Raw genomic sequence first — 15,459 nt, forward strand, 5'->3', positions numbered from 1 at the left:
TGCCGGGAATATTGACGAGCCCGCCGGCAACTCCGTGCGATGGGAAGGGCCGAGCTGTGGCCGGCAGCCCCGTCCCGCAGCCCTGCTGGGGGGTTAAAATGCTTTTTAAATGGTTATAAAATGGTTAGAGGGTTTGGTGAGCGGGGGGATGTCGGCGCGCAGCATCCACAGGAATGAAAGCAGGGACATCCAGGTTGGGAAATGCAAGGCGGTGTTAAGATTTTTCTGCCTGTATAAAATGCGGAAGGGCCGAGCTGTGGCCGGCAGCCCCGTCCCGCAGCCCTGCTGGGGGGTTAAAATGCTTTTTAAATGGTTATAAAATGGTTAGAGGGTTTGGTGAGCGGGGGGATGTCGGCGCGCAGCATCCACAGGAATGAAAGCAGGGACATCCAGGTTGGGAAATGCAAGGCGGTGTTAAGATTTTTCTGCCTGTATAAAATGCGTATTCCGTTCGTTTTTATGAAAATGTGGATTATTTCCTTCTTTTTTTTTTTTTAAATTTCTTTTTAATAATGATTGCTTGCATGCTCTGTTGTTGGCATTGTGGTGTTCAGGGCAGTGAAGTCCATCGCTACATTGTGGGTGAATAATGCCAAAAAGGAGCTTGGTTTCCGTCCTTTATAGAAAGCAGAGGAGCCTGGAAGTATGGAAATGAAATAAATACTCATTAGCAGAAAGAGCTTTTGTACCGGGTTGGGTTTGGGGGGCATTTTCTCCCCTCACTGCACATCGTGATGAGCTTTTGGGTTATGGTTTGTATTTCCATAGGCTGAATTTTATTTATTTGGTGCTCATTATTGTCAAGTGTAGAAAAATGACCAGGTTGAGGGTATTTTTTTCCCCCCTCTCCTGGACAAAGACATGTTGTACTAAGCAGAAAGAAACCCCAGAAAGATTCTATTTTTGTTTTAATGAAAATATGATTTAAGATGCTGTGGTGTGTTTATTTTTGCTGTTAACTAGTGATGGAGGAAGTCAGAGCCTTTTTTTGTGTGCATGTGTGTGTTTTTTTAAAGGCATGTGAATGATGGAAACATCTTTAGGGAAACATTTTGCTGGACTTGATTGCATCAACTGCATTATTTCATAAAATGTGAGCTGTGAAGTGGTTGTTGATTAGAACTCAAATTGAGGAGCGATGTTGAGCAATGTAAAGAAAAAGGAAATTAGTATGAAGAGGCCAAATGCTTATTTTCTTTTTTTTTCAGTTCTTTCTGATTCTGAATTTTAACTGTTTCGTGGCTTCTCTTGACCTTTATGGTTGAGTCTATTAAAAAAAAACCCCAACAGCCACTATGATCTGTATCTGTATTCTTGTTATACATATATAGGTAATAAAAGGACTGATATCAGCCAGCATTGTGTATTTTGCATTAAATCTGATTAACTTTTTGTTCTGGGAGTTGCAAATACCAACTTACCCAGTTATGCATCCCAACTTTTTATTTACCAAGGCAAATGTGGATGTTTTTTAGAAGGAATCTTTCTCTCCCAAATCACGTGCTTTATTTTAGGGAGCGTGGGGTAAGTGTTACAGATATTATTGTCCAGATCTGGGTTCCCAAATCACGTGCTTTATTTTAGGGAGTGTAAGTGTTACAGATATTATTGTCCAGATCTGGGGGGTTTGGGGTGTATTCTTCAGCTGATTAAAATTCCTGGCTGTCAGCAAAGACACACTTTTTCAGACAGATAGATATATATCCTCTGGAACAAAGGGACTGGAAGCAAAAAGTGTGCCGTGGAGGTGTTTGGAATTTGTTCAGAAAATATTCCTTGGAGTGAGAAATCTAGATTGTAAAAAAATGTATGTGGGATAACTGGGATACAATCACTGAGGGAGGATGTTTGGGGAGATGCTTTCTGATCCTGGTTGATACTCATCTGTCAAACCCCATGGTAAGCCTGCATTGCAGCAGGTGAACTATCCAGGGACTTTTAAACCCTGCAGTTAAGTTTTCCTGGTCCCCGTGATCCGTAACCCACCACGGGGATACCGGGATAGAACAGGGAAGAGAGGCGATGCTGCTCCTGCCAACATTTCTTAGGAGAGTGAGAATGCTTTGGAGCAGCAGTTCTGTGAAAGGCCTTCGGTACCTGCACTGAAAGCGTAATTAAAATGGTAATTGAATGGGGGCTAAATTGAATTATGCGATCTGCCTGGGAGAGCTCCGCTTGGACACGGAGGTGCGAACGCAGCCACCTCAGGCAGGGGAGGTGTCTGTGGAATCCAGGGTAGTGCCTGCTTTTGGGAAGTTCTCCAAGGCGTGGGATTGGCACCGATCTCCCTTTCAGGGAAGTGGGACATTCACCGCTGGGATGTCGCTGCTGGGTCACCTGCTGTGAAAGCTGTGGCATGAACAGAATTCCATCTGGCTCTAAATCCAGGGGTTTTGCTGCTCTTGCTGGGGCAGAGGTGCTTCAGAGCCTTCTCCTCAGGTAGTCAGAACCCCCCCGTGTTTCCAGCCGGGAACTCGGAGCAGCCTCCCAGCTCTCTGGAAAGCAGTTGTCGAGGCTGTCAAAAGGGAAACACAACTTTTATATCTTCCTTTGTGAGCTCGCTCTTCCCTTCAGTGCGGATTATGATCTTCATTTGTCTTCCAGCCCTGCCTTTGGGGCCTGATGGTATCTGCAGAGGCCCCCGGTTTCCCTTTCCGCAGCACAAGTGCTCAGTGTACTTTCTGTTTCCTCTGCAATTCCTGAAGTCTCTCCGTGTGCCGGGGCATTCCTCTCCCTGTTTCTGTCCCGAATTAGCTCCCTCATGCTCGCTGACGTGCCTGTGCTGTGATCCTCCTCATCAGCTGGGCTCTGGTTTGCTGCTTAAAATCCATAGGTTCTCATGTCCAGTCCATAGGAATATTCGATCTGAAATGACCGAGTGAGGAAAGGGCTCCTGTCATACTCTGTGGTATTTTCTTTTTGCCAGTTTCAAATGCCAGTCCCTTTGGATGCTACTGGATGCTCATGCCATGCATCCCTTCAGTGAAGAGATGAAGATTTTTGTTTCACTGACGGGAAATAAAACCCACCAGTCTGGTTTTTTACCTGTTGATGGTCTCTTCAGTCTCTGAATTAAAAAATACTGAATCTTTATCTGTCACTGTTTAAAACTGGGAATAAATTTTCAGGAATTATTTCCGTGTGACTCAAATACCAGTTGGACAGACACAGATCTGCAGAGCTGTTAAATTGTGTCACCTTCTAGTTCCTTCCACTCAACTGAATCACTTTGTTCCTATTTTTGTGTCAAAAACATTGATATCCCTAAATATGAGGGAAGAATGTCATGGCAGGGCTGTGTTTATTTATGCAAATTCATAATTCCAGAATGGCTGGGGTTGGAAGGGACCTTAAATCCCATCCAGTGCCACCTCCTGCCACGGCAGGGGCACCTTTCACTAGCCCAGGCTGCTCCAAGCCCCATCCAGCCTGGCCTTGGGCACTGCCAGGGATCCAGGGGCAGCCACAGCTGCTCTGGGCACCCTGTGCCAGGGCCTTCCCACCCTCACAGGGGGGGGAATTTTTTCCCAGTAAAATTTGTGTAAACCTGATTTTTGGAGAAAGGCAGGATGATGTGACTGCACTTCCCACCTGGGCAGAGAGAGAATGAAATCAATATGAAAACATGTCTACGATACACATTTTGTGTTGTGCTCTGATTTTTCAGTGCTTTGTTAGGTGGATAACCTTGAGGTGGGATTTTATGTTTATTTGTTAGCTTGAATGGGAAGCAACAGTTGGGAATTTCCAGGATTTTCTTCTGCTGAGGCGCAGGTGTGCCATGAGCATCTGAAGCAGGAATCCCAGACCTGTAATTAAGATCCCAGGCAGCAAAGATCCAACTTTTAAGGCATATCCAGCACTTGCAGATCTGAAATTTGTGGAAGCTGTTTATTTTTAAGAACCATGTAGGGAATGATCTTCTGTTGAGGATGACGGGGATGCACGGATTTTTAGAGTGTGAGTGGGACTTGGATAATTTTTCCAAAGCTCCTCTGGGTTTTGTTTACTATGGATGTGCTGAAAACCCTGAGCACTGCACAGGAATTTGAAGTGACTGTGCTTTCTGGGAGGAAAAAATGTGGGCCTGCTGACGCTCCCCAGCAAACCATTTAGGAGATTATCGTCATAGGACTTATAAAAGCTGAAAAAAACCCACATTCCCCTCCTCTGGTTTGTATTTGTTTGTGCTTTACCCTGTCTCTCCTTCCTCTGCTTGGCTGAAACAGTCACGTGGAGAACTGGAGAGTGGAAAAATGAGAAGTCAGAGCAGAAAACTGGAGTTTATCGTGGCCTTGGTACAATAACTTTCTCAATAGGAAGATTAAAGCTGAAGTGTATTTGTAGGCTGATCGTTTTTGCCTTCCTTGTCTCAGCAAGGGTTAGAGATTTGGGAGGATTATTGGAGACAAGCTTAGAGTATTTTATGAGAGGAAAAGTACTAAACTGGCAAAAAAAAAAATAGAATAGATGCCATCATGCCTGCTAGGCATGTCTAATTCTTTGATAAAATGGATAAAGATTGCCGACTGCAGCAAAAGTTAAAATAGACCATAACATCTTGGGGTCCGCAGGGTTTTTCCTCCTAATTTGCTGTAGAACTTAATAAAAAAGATCTGCCTCTTTTATGGCATCAGGCTCTTTATCTGCCACAAATTAAAGCCCAGTGCTTGGGCTTCTGCTTTCTCTGCTGTTAGATACCAGCTCCCTAAATTTGATAATGAGTTGGTTTTGTCATTCTGAGATTAGAAATACATCCTGAAGACTGGTGAGAAGTTTTGTGCATGGTCTTCTTCTTCCCCATTTTCCATTCAGCTCTTTATGCTTGGATTTATAGGCAATAACAACTCGCTTTTTGATGGACAAGGGGATTTGTGTGGTTATTTTAAACAAGGTCCTAAGAGTCTGCACAGTCCCGTGGGCTGCCCAGGGTGGGGGCAGAGTCCCCATCCTGGGACAGATTGAAAAGCCATGTGGATGTGGCACCTGGGGACATGGGTTAGTGGTGGCCTTGGTGGTGCTGGGGGGCTCCATGATCCTTGAGGTCTTTTCCACTGTTAACAATTCCATGATTCTACCTTCTCCTGCCAATTTGCTGGGCAAAGTAAGATCGTTCATTCCAGTTCCTGATGACATTTTACCCAGGATAATTGTCATGTCTGTATGGACAGACAGGTGCTAAGGGCTTTTCCCTGCTGAAGAGTATTTTGTATGAAGCTTGTGAACATTTGAAATGCAATTACTCTGGAATAGGTCCCTGTATAAACATTTGATTCTGTAGTAGTTTATTCTACAAATAATTTTCTTCGGTTTTCTGTGTATGGTGTCACTTAATGAGACTTTTAATGGCTTTTACAAAATGATGGCATTCCACATATTTTCCAGTTTGCTCTTGACTTGACTTACATTCACAACAGAAGTTTTCAGGCCTTAAAATGCAGTGCCATAAATGGAGAACTGGGTTCTTTTTCTTTACTGTAGCGTCCAAATCCCAGCTGTTGAACTTTCTTGGATAGCTGAGTCTTCTAATATGGATTTAGGAGCTCAAGAAAATGTTTCTTTGTATAAGAATTTTTTGACTGTCTTTCTGTTTGAGCCCTTGGAAAAGCAAACACGGCAGAACAGCTCAGGAGCATCTCGCCCACGTGGTTTTGCTTTCCAGGGAAGCCGTGCTGCTGCTGGAGCAGATGCCAGGGACAGGGTGGGTTCCTGGGTGATTCCAGGAAGTGTGGGACATCTCCACCGAGCGTGGCAGATCCGTGCATGGAAAGAAGGAACAGGTTTTTACAGTAGGGGTGGTAAAACACTGGCACAGCTGATTGCCCAGGGAGGTGGTAGCTGCCTCATCCCTGGAAGTGTCCAAGGTGTAATTTCAATTGGTTTCTAACTACTACTTCCAAAAGCCAATTCTTGTCTAAATGCAGAGGTCCTTTGGTACCCAGTAACTTTTCCCTTTGGAGGGAACTCTTAATTCCACAACCAAGTGGCCTTTGATTGTGGTCCAGTTAAACTCACAGCATCGCCTGGAAAGTGTTGGGCAGGTTCCATTTGTGGGGCTCTGGCTTTCCAGTTTTGTTCCTTAGATTCCAGGTCTACAGTGGACCTCTGGAATGGTTCTGGGCTCTGGATGAAGCCCAGCAGAACCCCACTGCAGCTCACTTTGCTGGTGATTTTCCATGCGTGGCTGCTTTTAGTCATCTGTCCGTCGGCCAACTCTGAATCTGCTCAGCTGCTTTGTTGACACATACAGTGGTAATTTTTTAATTGGGACGTCATCCTCAAAAGGTTGCCTGTCACGTTGCAGCATTTGCCTTTATTACCTTGGATCTCCTCGGAGGATGAAGTCAGCTTTGCTTGACAAGGCCTATTTTCCATAATGTTGACTTGACTGTCATTAATTTCACTCCTGTTCTTTTTAAGTCCAGATCGAGTCTGATTCAGATTTCCCTTATTTTGTCCAGAGCCTATGTCTGGCAGACTGATTGGTGTTTACTTGGTGTTTGGCCCTCCCATGATGTAGCCATGTTGGAGATGTTTGTCTTCCAAATTTTCTCCTGCATTCTGAAAAATATTGCAAATGAGCCCTTGGGGTCTCTGAAATATTGGAGGACTCTTGGAGGACTCCCAGGATGATTTTCAAACATCCTGGGCTTCTGGGGCATCATTCCATACTGGAATGCAGAGCTGGTAGAGACCTTGGGGGGCTTCCCAGTTCATTCACCTTCTCAAGGCAAGCTAAAGTGTCCCTAGAGCAGCCTTAATGAATGTATTTCTAATTTTTCCTTAAAATCTTCAGTCTTGGAGGTGCAAGCCTCCTCAGGAAGCTGGCAGTGAGTGCTTAACCAATTTGGCTAAAAGCTTTTCCAATATCTTAGATCTATTAGGAAGCAATTCTTGGCTGTGAGAGTGGTGAGGCCCTGGCACAGGGTGCCCAGAGCAGCTGTGGCTGCCCTTGGATCCCTGGAATTGTTCCAGGCCAGGCTGGATGGGGCTTGGAGCAGCCTGGGGTAGTGGAAGGTGTCCCTGCCCATGGCAGGGGGTGGAATTGGATGATCTTTAAGGCCCCATACAGTCTAAGCCATCCTGGGATTTTGTGATCTCTGAGAAATGAAGATACTTTGCTTTGAATAACACATCCCCTTGTTTCTGCTGTCATTGATGGGAGCATGTTACATCCTCCTCCAGTTTGTTTTCCTCCAGGCTGGCAAGGTCCTTTAATGTGTTCCTATGGATCATTTTGTATCCAAATCTCTTTATTATTTCCTCAGCTTTCCTCTGTGCTCTGGTGTGTTTACTTCTCTCCCTCCTCAGACTTGGCACTGCGAGGCCTTGTCAGCATTGTATAAAACGAAATAATGCTGGTTTCCACATGGCACTCTTAAAACAATCTGAAGTGCCTTTTTTTCCCTTCTTTCTTTTTTTTTTTTTTTTGGTAATTCCATTGTATTGTTGACATTTTACTTGTGATCTGATATCCCCTCGGGGTTGTTTTCTCCTGTCCATCAGTCCAGCTGGGAATTCTCCACCTGCACAATGTACACTGCTCTTGCACTCGTCTTTATTGGGTTTCACCAGGCTGTTTTGGTCTTGACTCATCCATGTTGTTTCATTTTTGCTGTATCCTGTAATTGCTTTCATATAAATTGTTAAACAATCTTTCTGGTGTCTTCCCATTGATTGTGAGGGGAGTGCAAGCTCTGATTTGCCTCAGAAGCTTTTTCAAACTTCACTCTGGAGCTGTTTCCTTTTTGATCCCACAAGCACTTTGAAACTTGGTGAGTGGATCATCTATATGCAAATTCCTTAATTTTTCCTGTGCTACGTTGTATTTGTGCCAAATCAAGTGATGCCAATTTTCATTACAGTCGGACTCGGTATCTTAGAGGTCTTTTCCAACCCAAATGGTTTTATGAGCCTGTGATTATGTTGATATTTTGTTAAGATGCTAACTAAAAAGTACAAACATCGTACAGGTTAAAATCAATTATTGAACTCAAGACATTTTGCAATCTTGATTGAAGTACGAGACTTAGATATAGTTAAATATGAGCCTGTTCTTTTTCTGCACTGTCAAGGCTTCCAGTCCAGTGATTTCTGCAGCTTTATTGCTTGTAACGAGGCCCAAATCAGTTACTTGGTGTTACAATTTGTCACCTGTGATTTTGGGAAACTAATCTCTTGTAATTACTTGCTGCATGAGAGTTTCTGCATCCCTCCTGTCTCCTCCATAACCCCCCAAGGGTTTTTTCCCTGTATGGACTCACCTCTTTTGGTGCTTCCCAGAACCTCCTCCTGGCTTCACCCATTAAAACACACCAAGTTTCTGCCCTGGAAATTCAGTTTTCCCGCAGTGTTGATAACTGTCAGAGAGGTGAGCCTTCCCACCTTTTTTTTCAGGATACATTGCAGCCATCTCTTCCTTTCGTATCTGAACACCATGGGATTAATGATTTTCAAGTCCAGTCACGTGCTCATTTTTTTCTTACTGCTGGCCAGGATTTCATTTGTTCCTGCTTGTTATCCAGACTCCCTGCATCCATATATAGCAACAGAAAATTCATTTTTTTAATGAAAGCTCTTGTCTGACTTTGTGCCTCATTTCCCCTTCTAAGTGTCCTTCTCCTGTGTTCAGCTTGTGCCTTTCCTGGATGCATCAGCAGTTTCATCTGGGAAGGTGTCTTATTAGTGGGAAAGATGCTGGCTCTGCAATTCATGGTCTCTCCCTTCCCTCCAGTATTGCTCCATCACTCAGATCCAAATATTTTCTCATCAGTCACGCAGCCTTGTTCAGTTCCATGATTCTTTTGGGGCCTTCTCTTGTATCTGGTACCGGATGCATCTTTTAGCTCAGGGATTGACAGCCTGTGGATGCAGTGTGGAGCAAACAGCATTGGCATTTTGAGGCACTGGTTTGCAAGAGGAATTTGCAGCTTGCTTTTCCTGCCTCTCCCTGAGCTCCAGGCTCGGCAAAAGCCGCTGTCCTGCTTGGAAGCAGAATCCTGCTGGTTTGAGAGGCAGCTCCTACCAGCTCCTCCTCAGCTTCTCTTGGCACCCTCAAGCCAGTGGGAAGGAAAAGCCTGGCATGGCACCGTGTGAAGATTGCCAGACCTTGACTTAGACTTTCCCTTGGAGTTCTTTTCCCGGATCCCTGAAATCTTTTCTCACCTGCTTGGTTCCAGCTGACGCCGTCGCTGCTCCCAGCAGGCGCAGTTACTGCTTGTGACCAGAGCAACCAGCCAATATTGGTGCTCATCTGTGGGAAGAGGAAATCCATGGCAGCCAGGTATTTCTTGGAGACCATGGTGCTGATCCACAAAGCGTGTTTGCAGAGGCCGGTGTTTCTGAACACAGGCTGGAGAAAACAGCAGGAAACCATTTTTCTCCATAATCCAAGGTCGTTTTTTCCCGCCAGCACTAAGCACACGCGCAGAGTTTAGTGTGACTTTCACCACGGGTGTTTCCCTGGATGTCCTTGACTTTCTCCTGCTTTCCTGGTGCTCTTCACTGACGCTCCTGGCACTTGACTGTGCGTATTCCCTCCTGTTCCCTGCAGTTTGTGTTTTTTCCCCTTCTCCTGACACAAAGCCTGACGTTCCGTGTTTGTGTTCAGCCCTTGGGAAGCTTTCTTTCCTCTGTTTGTGGCCAGTGTTGCTGGCTTTAACCAAATTCCACATAGCAGAATTGTCCTCAGTGGAGATTTCTTTGGGATGAATTTTCAGCCTCATGCTGAACTTTTCATTCAGGAGAGAGCTCTCTGCCAGAGAACCCAAATCTCCAACCTCTTACGTTGTGGCTCGTAGTTTGCTAGGGATGAACAATGGCCTCATGATCCAACGGTGGAAGACTGGCATCTGCTCCTTTCCATGCCCCAAATTTCTCTCTAGTTCCCAAACTGCATGAGCAGTGTCTCAGTTTCCCATTTGGAACAGGGCAAAAAGGGTTGGTAATGTCTGTACTTGCTGAGATAGATAAATGAAACTTTGGAAGATGCTATGGTGACAACTTCCCCCCTTCTCTGCCACAGGAGGGAATGGGAAGGTTTGGACTCTTTGTGGCTGGGCTCCTTTATTGTGCCCTTTAACTTTAAATATAGTTTTATACAGGTTTCAGAGCCAATTGATTCCTGCCACATGGAAATGTCTCTCATGTGCCATCAGGGCTGTGGGGACTGTTCTGGTGTCACCCTTGCTCAGGCTTGCAGTTCAGGCTGCTGCCTTTGATCTGTGAAAACCTTGGTTTGAATCTTCTCTCTGTGTGAGACCTCTCTTCCCAGGACTGTGCTGGCAGTCAGGATTAGCTGGGCTTTACTTCGTTGATGATCTTGTTTTTAAATCTGAAAGGACCTCAGCAGAGTTTCCTCCTGGGGCAGGGAGGGCATTGATTCTGGAATATGTTTTTCTTGGTGTTATCAGGATTTTCTGGCTATCAGGATAAGCCATGGGGCTTATGGATCATGGAGTTTTCTTCCTGGAGGAAGTTGTGTCTTCAGTTTAGGTTAGGTTTTACCTGACTTTCCTATGATTTTTACCTTTTTATGATTTTTTCCACATTTTTTCATATTCCTTGCTTTCTGTGGGTGTTTCTATTGACCCAAATATAGTGGGAAGAACGCTGGGGAAAACAATCCCTTATTTTTTGGCTTTTGGTTTCCGCCTGCCCTCTGGAGATACCGGCAGGGTTCCAGGAACACAGGCTGGCCTGAGGGAGGAGAAAACAGGGCAGTGTTTCTTTTCCTGCCTCAAGGTAGACACCAGGAGCTGTCGTACTTTTAGGGATGTTGCCATTAAGTAAAGAGGGAGTGGAAAAAACCCCAGATATTAAATTTGCTTAAGATGTGTTCTCATGAAGATGCTTAGTTGGATATCAGTCCTGTCTGCAAATCTTTTTATATCGAAATAATTTAATGGGAGTATCCATTTTAAAGTTACTGGGGAGTATCCAGAGTCTATTCCTGGTACGGAGAGCGGAAATCTGTTTTAATTGGAGCAGTTTTCTGGGAGTCGTGTTTCCTGCCAGAGTGGTAACAGTAGGAAGGATCAGCAGCATGAGAGGTTATAAAACCCCCAGGCATTTTACATTCGTTTCAAGTAGGTGGATACAGTAAGAAGCCACAAAAATTGGGCAAACAGAGACTCTGCTCAGAGGATTCAGAGAGCGTGTTTTAAACCTTCCCAAAAAGCACCTGAATCCATGGGGACACAGTTCCTGAGTTCCCTTCTGTGTTTGTTTTACTGAGTGGCTCATACTCTGAGAGCGAATAAAAATCCACTGCTGCCACAAATAGCACTCGAGATGCTGGTACTGATTATAATTAACCCTGATGGTTTCTGCCTGATTTGGTTCATTTTTGTATTTGTAGGCAGCACACAGGAGCGCAGGAACAAACCCAATTAACACTGGGAAGTGAAGCCAGAGTGTTATCAGATAACCCAGGGAAGTTAGAGAGCTGGAAGCCTTTAAAAATAGTTTTCTCAAGATAACTGTGTCACTCTAATTTCAGAAGAAAAAAGTGTGTAGATACCTTATTTTTAAAGCCGCTTTTGTTTCCCAAAATGCCCGGAAAATCGAGCTGATCCATTAAAATTGCTGTTCCTTCAGTGTTTCATCTTAGAGGGATTCTTCTACACAGGGATAATTTATTCCTCCTTGGCAGCGTGTCCGTAATACACATTATTAGCAAACCCTCAGAATTTTGTTCTCACATGCTAAAATAAAGTGGAAAATGAAAAGATTTTGTTTCATGTCCATCATCCCAGATTATCTGAGATTTATTTCTGAATACAGTCTTTACAGAATGGGTGAGAAGCCATCATTAGAGGTTAAAGACATGGTTGTTTTTCTTATGTGGATTTTCACTTTGGGTTATTTAGTTTCTCAAAACTTGTGTCTCTTTAAATCCATAGATCAGGAAAGTTGTGAAAATCCATTTTTCAAAGGTTATTGATTTCAATTTACCATTCAGGATTCTGCCCTGTCTACAATAAACATCTCTTAAAAATGGTTTTATATAAGAGCACCCAGAGACAGCCAAACCCCAATGAATAAAGGGGAGCTTAAAGGCTTGAACTCAGTCCTGCTAGAGCAGATCTGATTTCTACTTAAAGTCAAGTTAATACCGATTTTAAGTTAATGATGCCTAAATCGGTTGCCAGTTTTTGTCATCACTAGGAAATTAAATCGAGTTGACTGTGCTTAAATTACTGTTTTCAATTAAGTAGCTCAAAGCAGAGCAGCAGAACTGAGAACTAACCCTGGTCCTGCCTTCCTGCAGACCTGGTGCCCTGCTGGAACCTCTGGGATGGATCCAGGGAAGCATTTAAGTACCAAGTGATATTCTGATGGAGAAAATTGGCAGGATGTTAGCAAATAAATATTATATTAATCATATTAAAAAGGGGTTATTGTGGTCAGATAGATGGGTTTTAGAAAGGTTTCAAGGAACTAACAGTGGATGCAACAGGATTTTGGGAGCCTGGAGAGGAGAAGGTTCCAGGGAGATCTTAGGGCACCTTCCAGTGCCTGAAGGGGCTCTGAGAGAGCTGGAGGGAGTTGCTTTATGAGCAGTGGTGCTCAAAGGGATTTCAGAGCAGGTGGATGTAAACACCAGCAGCGATGCTGTAGCAAAAAAAAGGGAAATTAAAATTTTTAAAAAAAAATTTTTAGGTGTATGAGCAAGAAAATATTTAGAAGAGAACAGATTTCATTTCTGTATTTGGTGCTTGTGACTTTCCTGTGTGTGATTTCCATTTCAACATCCTGAAATAGCTCCTGGTTAAGTTGTAGGGGAACGGAAGAAACGCAAAAATAGTCTGAGAACTAGAAAAAACACACAGAGAGAAACACAGAGCTAAGTCTGCTTGGCTTATCAGAGGAAGAGTCTGACTGCAGGAGCATCCCAGAGAAAATTCCAGGCACCGAGTGCCCTCCCATACATCCAAGGAAGTTGGAGTTTTAAAAGGGGAACCCTTTAAAGGTGAACTGCCTTTTGGGAGGGATGATCCAAGGAAAAGAGCACTTATATCTAAAATTGATCACTTTTCCTTTAAAACTACAGAGACCAGGGCAGGGTATGTTCTTGTCAAGGATTAGGTTGGTTGTGGGTGACGTTTAAATGGCTGAAAATACGAACAGTATTTTCTTCCCGGGCAGAAAGAGCTGCAGGAAGGCACCAGGCACCGTTCACCCCTGGCCGTGGCACAGGGGTTGTGTGAGGGGGTGATGGAGTTTGCTGATTGAAGCATTTGATTTTATTTAGTGGGCCAACCCTCACGGTAAAATTACCGCCTCGTTCTGGTTGAAAATTCCTGTGGAGGATGGCACTGTGGGAAGGGTGGGTTTGGGATACGGCTCAAATTAACTGGAGCTGGAGACAAGCCCGAAAATGTTGTGGAGCACATGGTGAATATGGGAATAGAACTGGATTGCTGAGAGTGAAGGTTAAAAAGATTTATATTTATATTTATATGATAGATGTATCCCCCTATATAGAATCATGGAATTGTTCAGGTTGGAAAAGCCCTCCAAGACCATGGAGTCCAACCGTTCCCCAGCCCTGCCAAGGCCACCATTGGCCCACGTCCCCAAGTGCCGCATCCACACGGCTTTGAAATCCCTCTGGGGATGGGGACTCCAACACTGCCCTGGGCAGCTGTACCAGGGCTGAACAGCCCTTTCTGGAAGGAATTTTCCCAATATCCAATCTAAACCTCCCCTGGCACAATTTGGGGCTGTTTCATCTTGTCCTGTCCCTGTTCCCTGGGAGCAGAGCCCGACCCCACCTGGCTCTGCTCTCCTGTCAGGGACTTGTGCAGAGCCAGAAGGTCCCCCCTGAGCCTCCTTTTCTCCCCAGCTCCCTCATTCTATGAGAGAATCTCTCAGAGCTGTGAAATACCTGTGGAAACCTGGGCTGGTTGGGAATGTGATGATGAGGTGGGTGGTGTCTGGTGGGTCTCCACTCAGGACCAGTTGAGGGAGGGACTCATGTGGTGCAACCACCGCAATAATTGCTGTTGTATGCAAACCATGTGTAGACTTCCTTTCTCCCCAAATCGATCTCATCCCGAGTGTTCACCTCTGGCTGCTGTGTCCTAGGAAAATAACTAAGGGAACTGTATAAAATGGAGTTTCAAGTGTGTGTCAGCACCAGGTAAAACGACGCAGCAAGAATCCTGTGAGCAGCAAGACAAAGCTTCTATTGAAATCCTCTGGCTCCAGGTGATGTATTGTAGTACCTGGCTGTCTCCAGGTGATCCCTTGTGCTCCTTGAAGCCAGACTTCACCGAGGGACAGCTGGACACTATTCATGGCATTCCCAGAAAAAGTGCCATGTGCATTGATCAGTCTTTGTCTGCATCTAAAACTCATCCCTGCCAGTTCTGCCTCGCCATCAGAACTCCTGGCCTGACTGATGTTTGAAGTGATCTAAGAATACCTCAGATGTATTGTCAAGGGACTCAGTGCTAAATAAATTATAGGAAAGATGAGATCCTAGCAAGCATTTGGATAACATAAGCAAGATTAATGGTTTGGAGCCTGTTTTCTGAACAGTGGGATGTGATTGATCAAAGAGAAAAAATTGTCTCCGTGGCTCCTTTGTACCGAAACTTTCAAGAGCTGAAAATGAGCAGCTGAAGTAAGAAATGCAGAGCTTAGGGAAGAACCTTGTGGTGAAAAACTAGGGTGGGAGGTTATGAAAGTACAGGTTGACAGCTCTGTCCTCTTTACCAACCTTTCCCCATAGGGATCTGCTGTAGAAGATTTTGGACAGGCTGCTGTAGCCTGGATAGGTACTTTGAAATTTTTTTACAGTATTTTTTAAAAATCAAAGACTTTTCTTGTGCTGTGAGTAAGATCTGAGTTTCTAGAAAGCTGGTTTCTTCTGCTCTCTGGGGAAAAAAGAGCTGAACAGGTGGAAGGCTGATCTCCTAGGGAAAGGTGACTGTGCCTGAGGATCTGGGAAGAAAGGCAAGGGCAGATTTTTATGTGCCTCACTCCCTGCAAATAATGCTCCTTGCAATTCCTGCTCCTAAAATCAGAATTTAGGACTTTGTTTCCATGCTTGATTCTCAGTTGGGGGAAGAAATTTAGAATTTTGCCAATGTTTGAGTGTTGCACCCAGATGTGGTGGTCTGGTAGGGAGGGGAAAGACGAGGCTGGAAATGAGCAGGGGAGCTTATTGACACAGGAGTGCTCAGAGTTCATGGAATATCTTGGATTGGAACCCAGGGTAATCACATTTTAGGATAAAAAAAATACTCAGATAAGGCCTTGTGACTTTCCTGTGTGTGATTTCCATTCCAACATCCTGAAATAGCTCCTGGTTAAGTTGTAGGGGAATGGAAGAGTCCTTTGTCTCAGAAGAGTCAGACCTGTTCCAGGGCTGAAATCTGTGACATTCAGAACAAGTGAGACACAAAGGTAGAAAACTGTGGCTTGAATAATTCCGACTGATTCGGGTTG

At 44.5% G+C, this 15,459-nt stretch overlaps 1 protein-coding gene across 1 annotated transcript in view; it reads left to right on the forward strand.

Moving 5' to 3' along the window:
• The first annotated feature begins 333 nt into the window (after positions 1-333).
• FAM168A (family with sequence similarity 168 member A) overlaps positions 334-15,459 on the forward strand; it is a 131,431-nt gene continuing 116,305 nt past the window's right edge. Inside the window, exon 1 of the mRNA XM_017727109.1 lies at positions 334-393. The gene's annotated coding sequence lies outside the window, so the exon portion shown is untranslated. The remainder of the gene's footprint in view (positions 394-15,459) is intronic.

This window comes from Corvus brachyrhynchos, unplaced genomic scaffold (assembly GCF_000691975.1).
Source record: "Corvus brachyrhynchos isolate BGI_N302 unplaced genomic scaffold, ASM69197v1 scaffold412, whole genome shotgun sequence".
NCBI lineage: Eukaryota > Metazoa > Chordata > Aves > Passeriformes > Corvidae > Corvus > Corvus brachyrhynchos.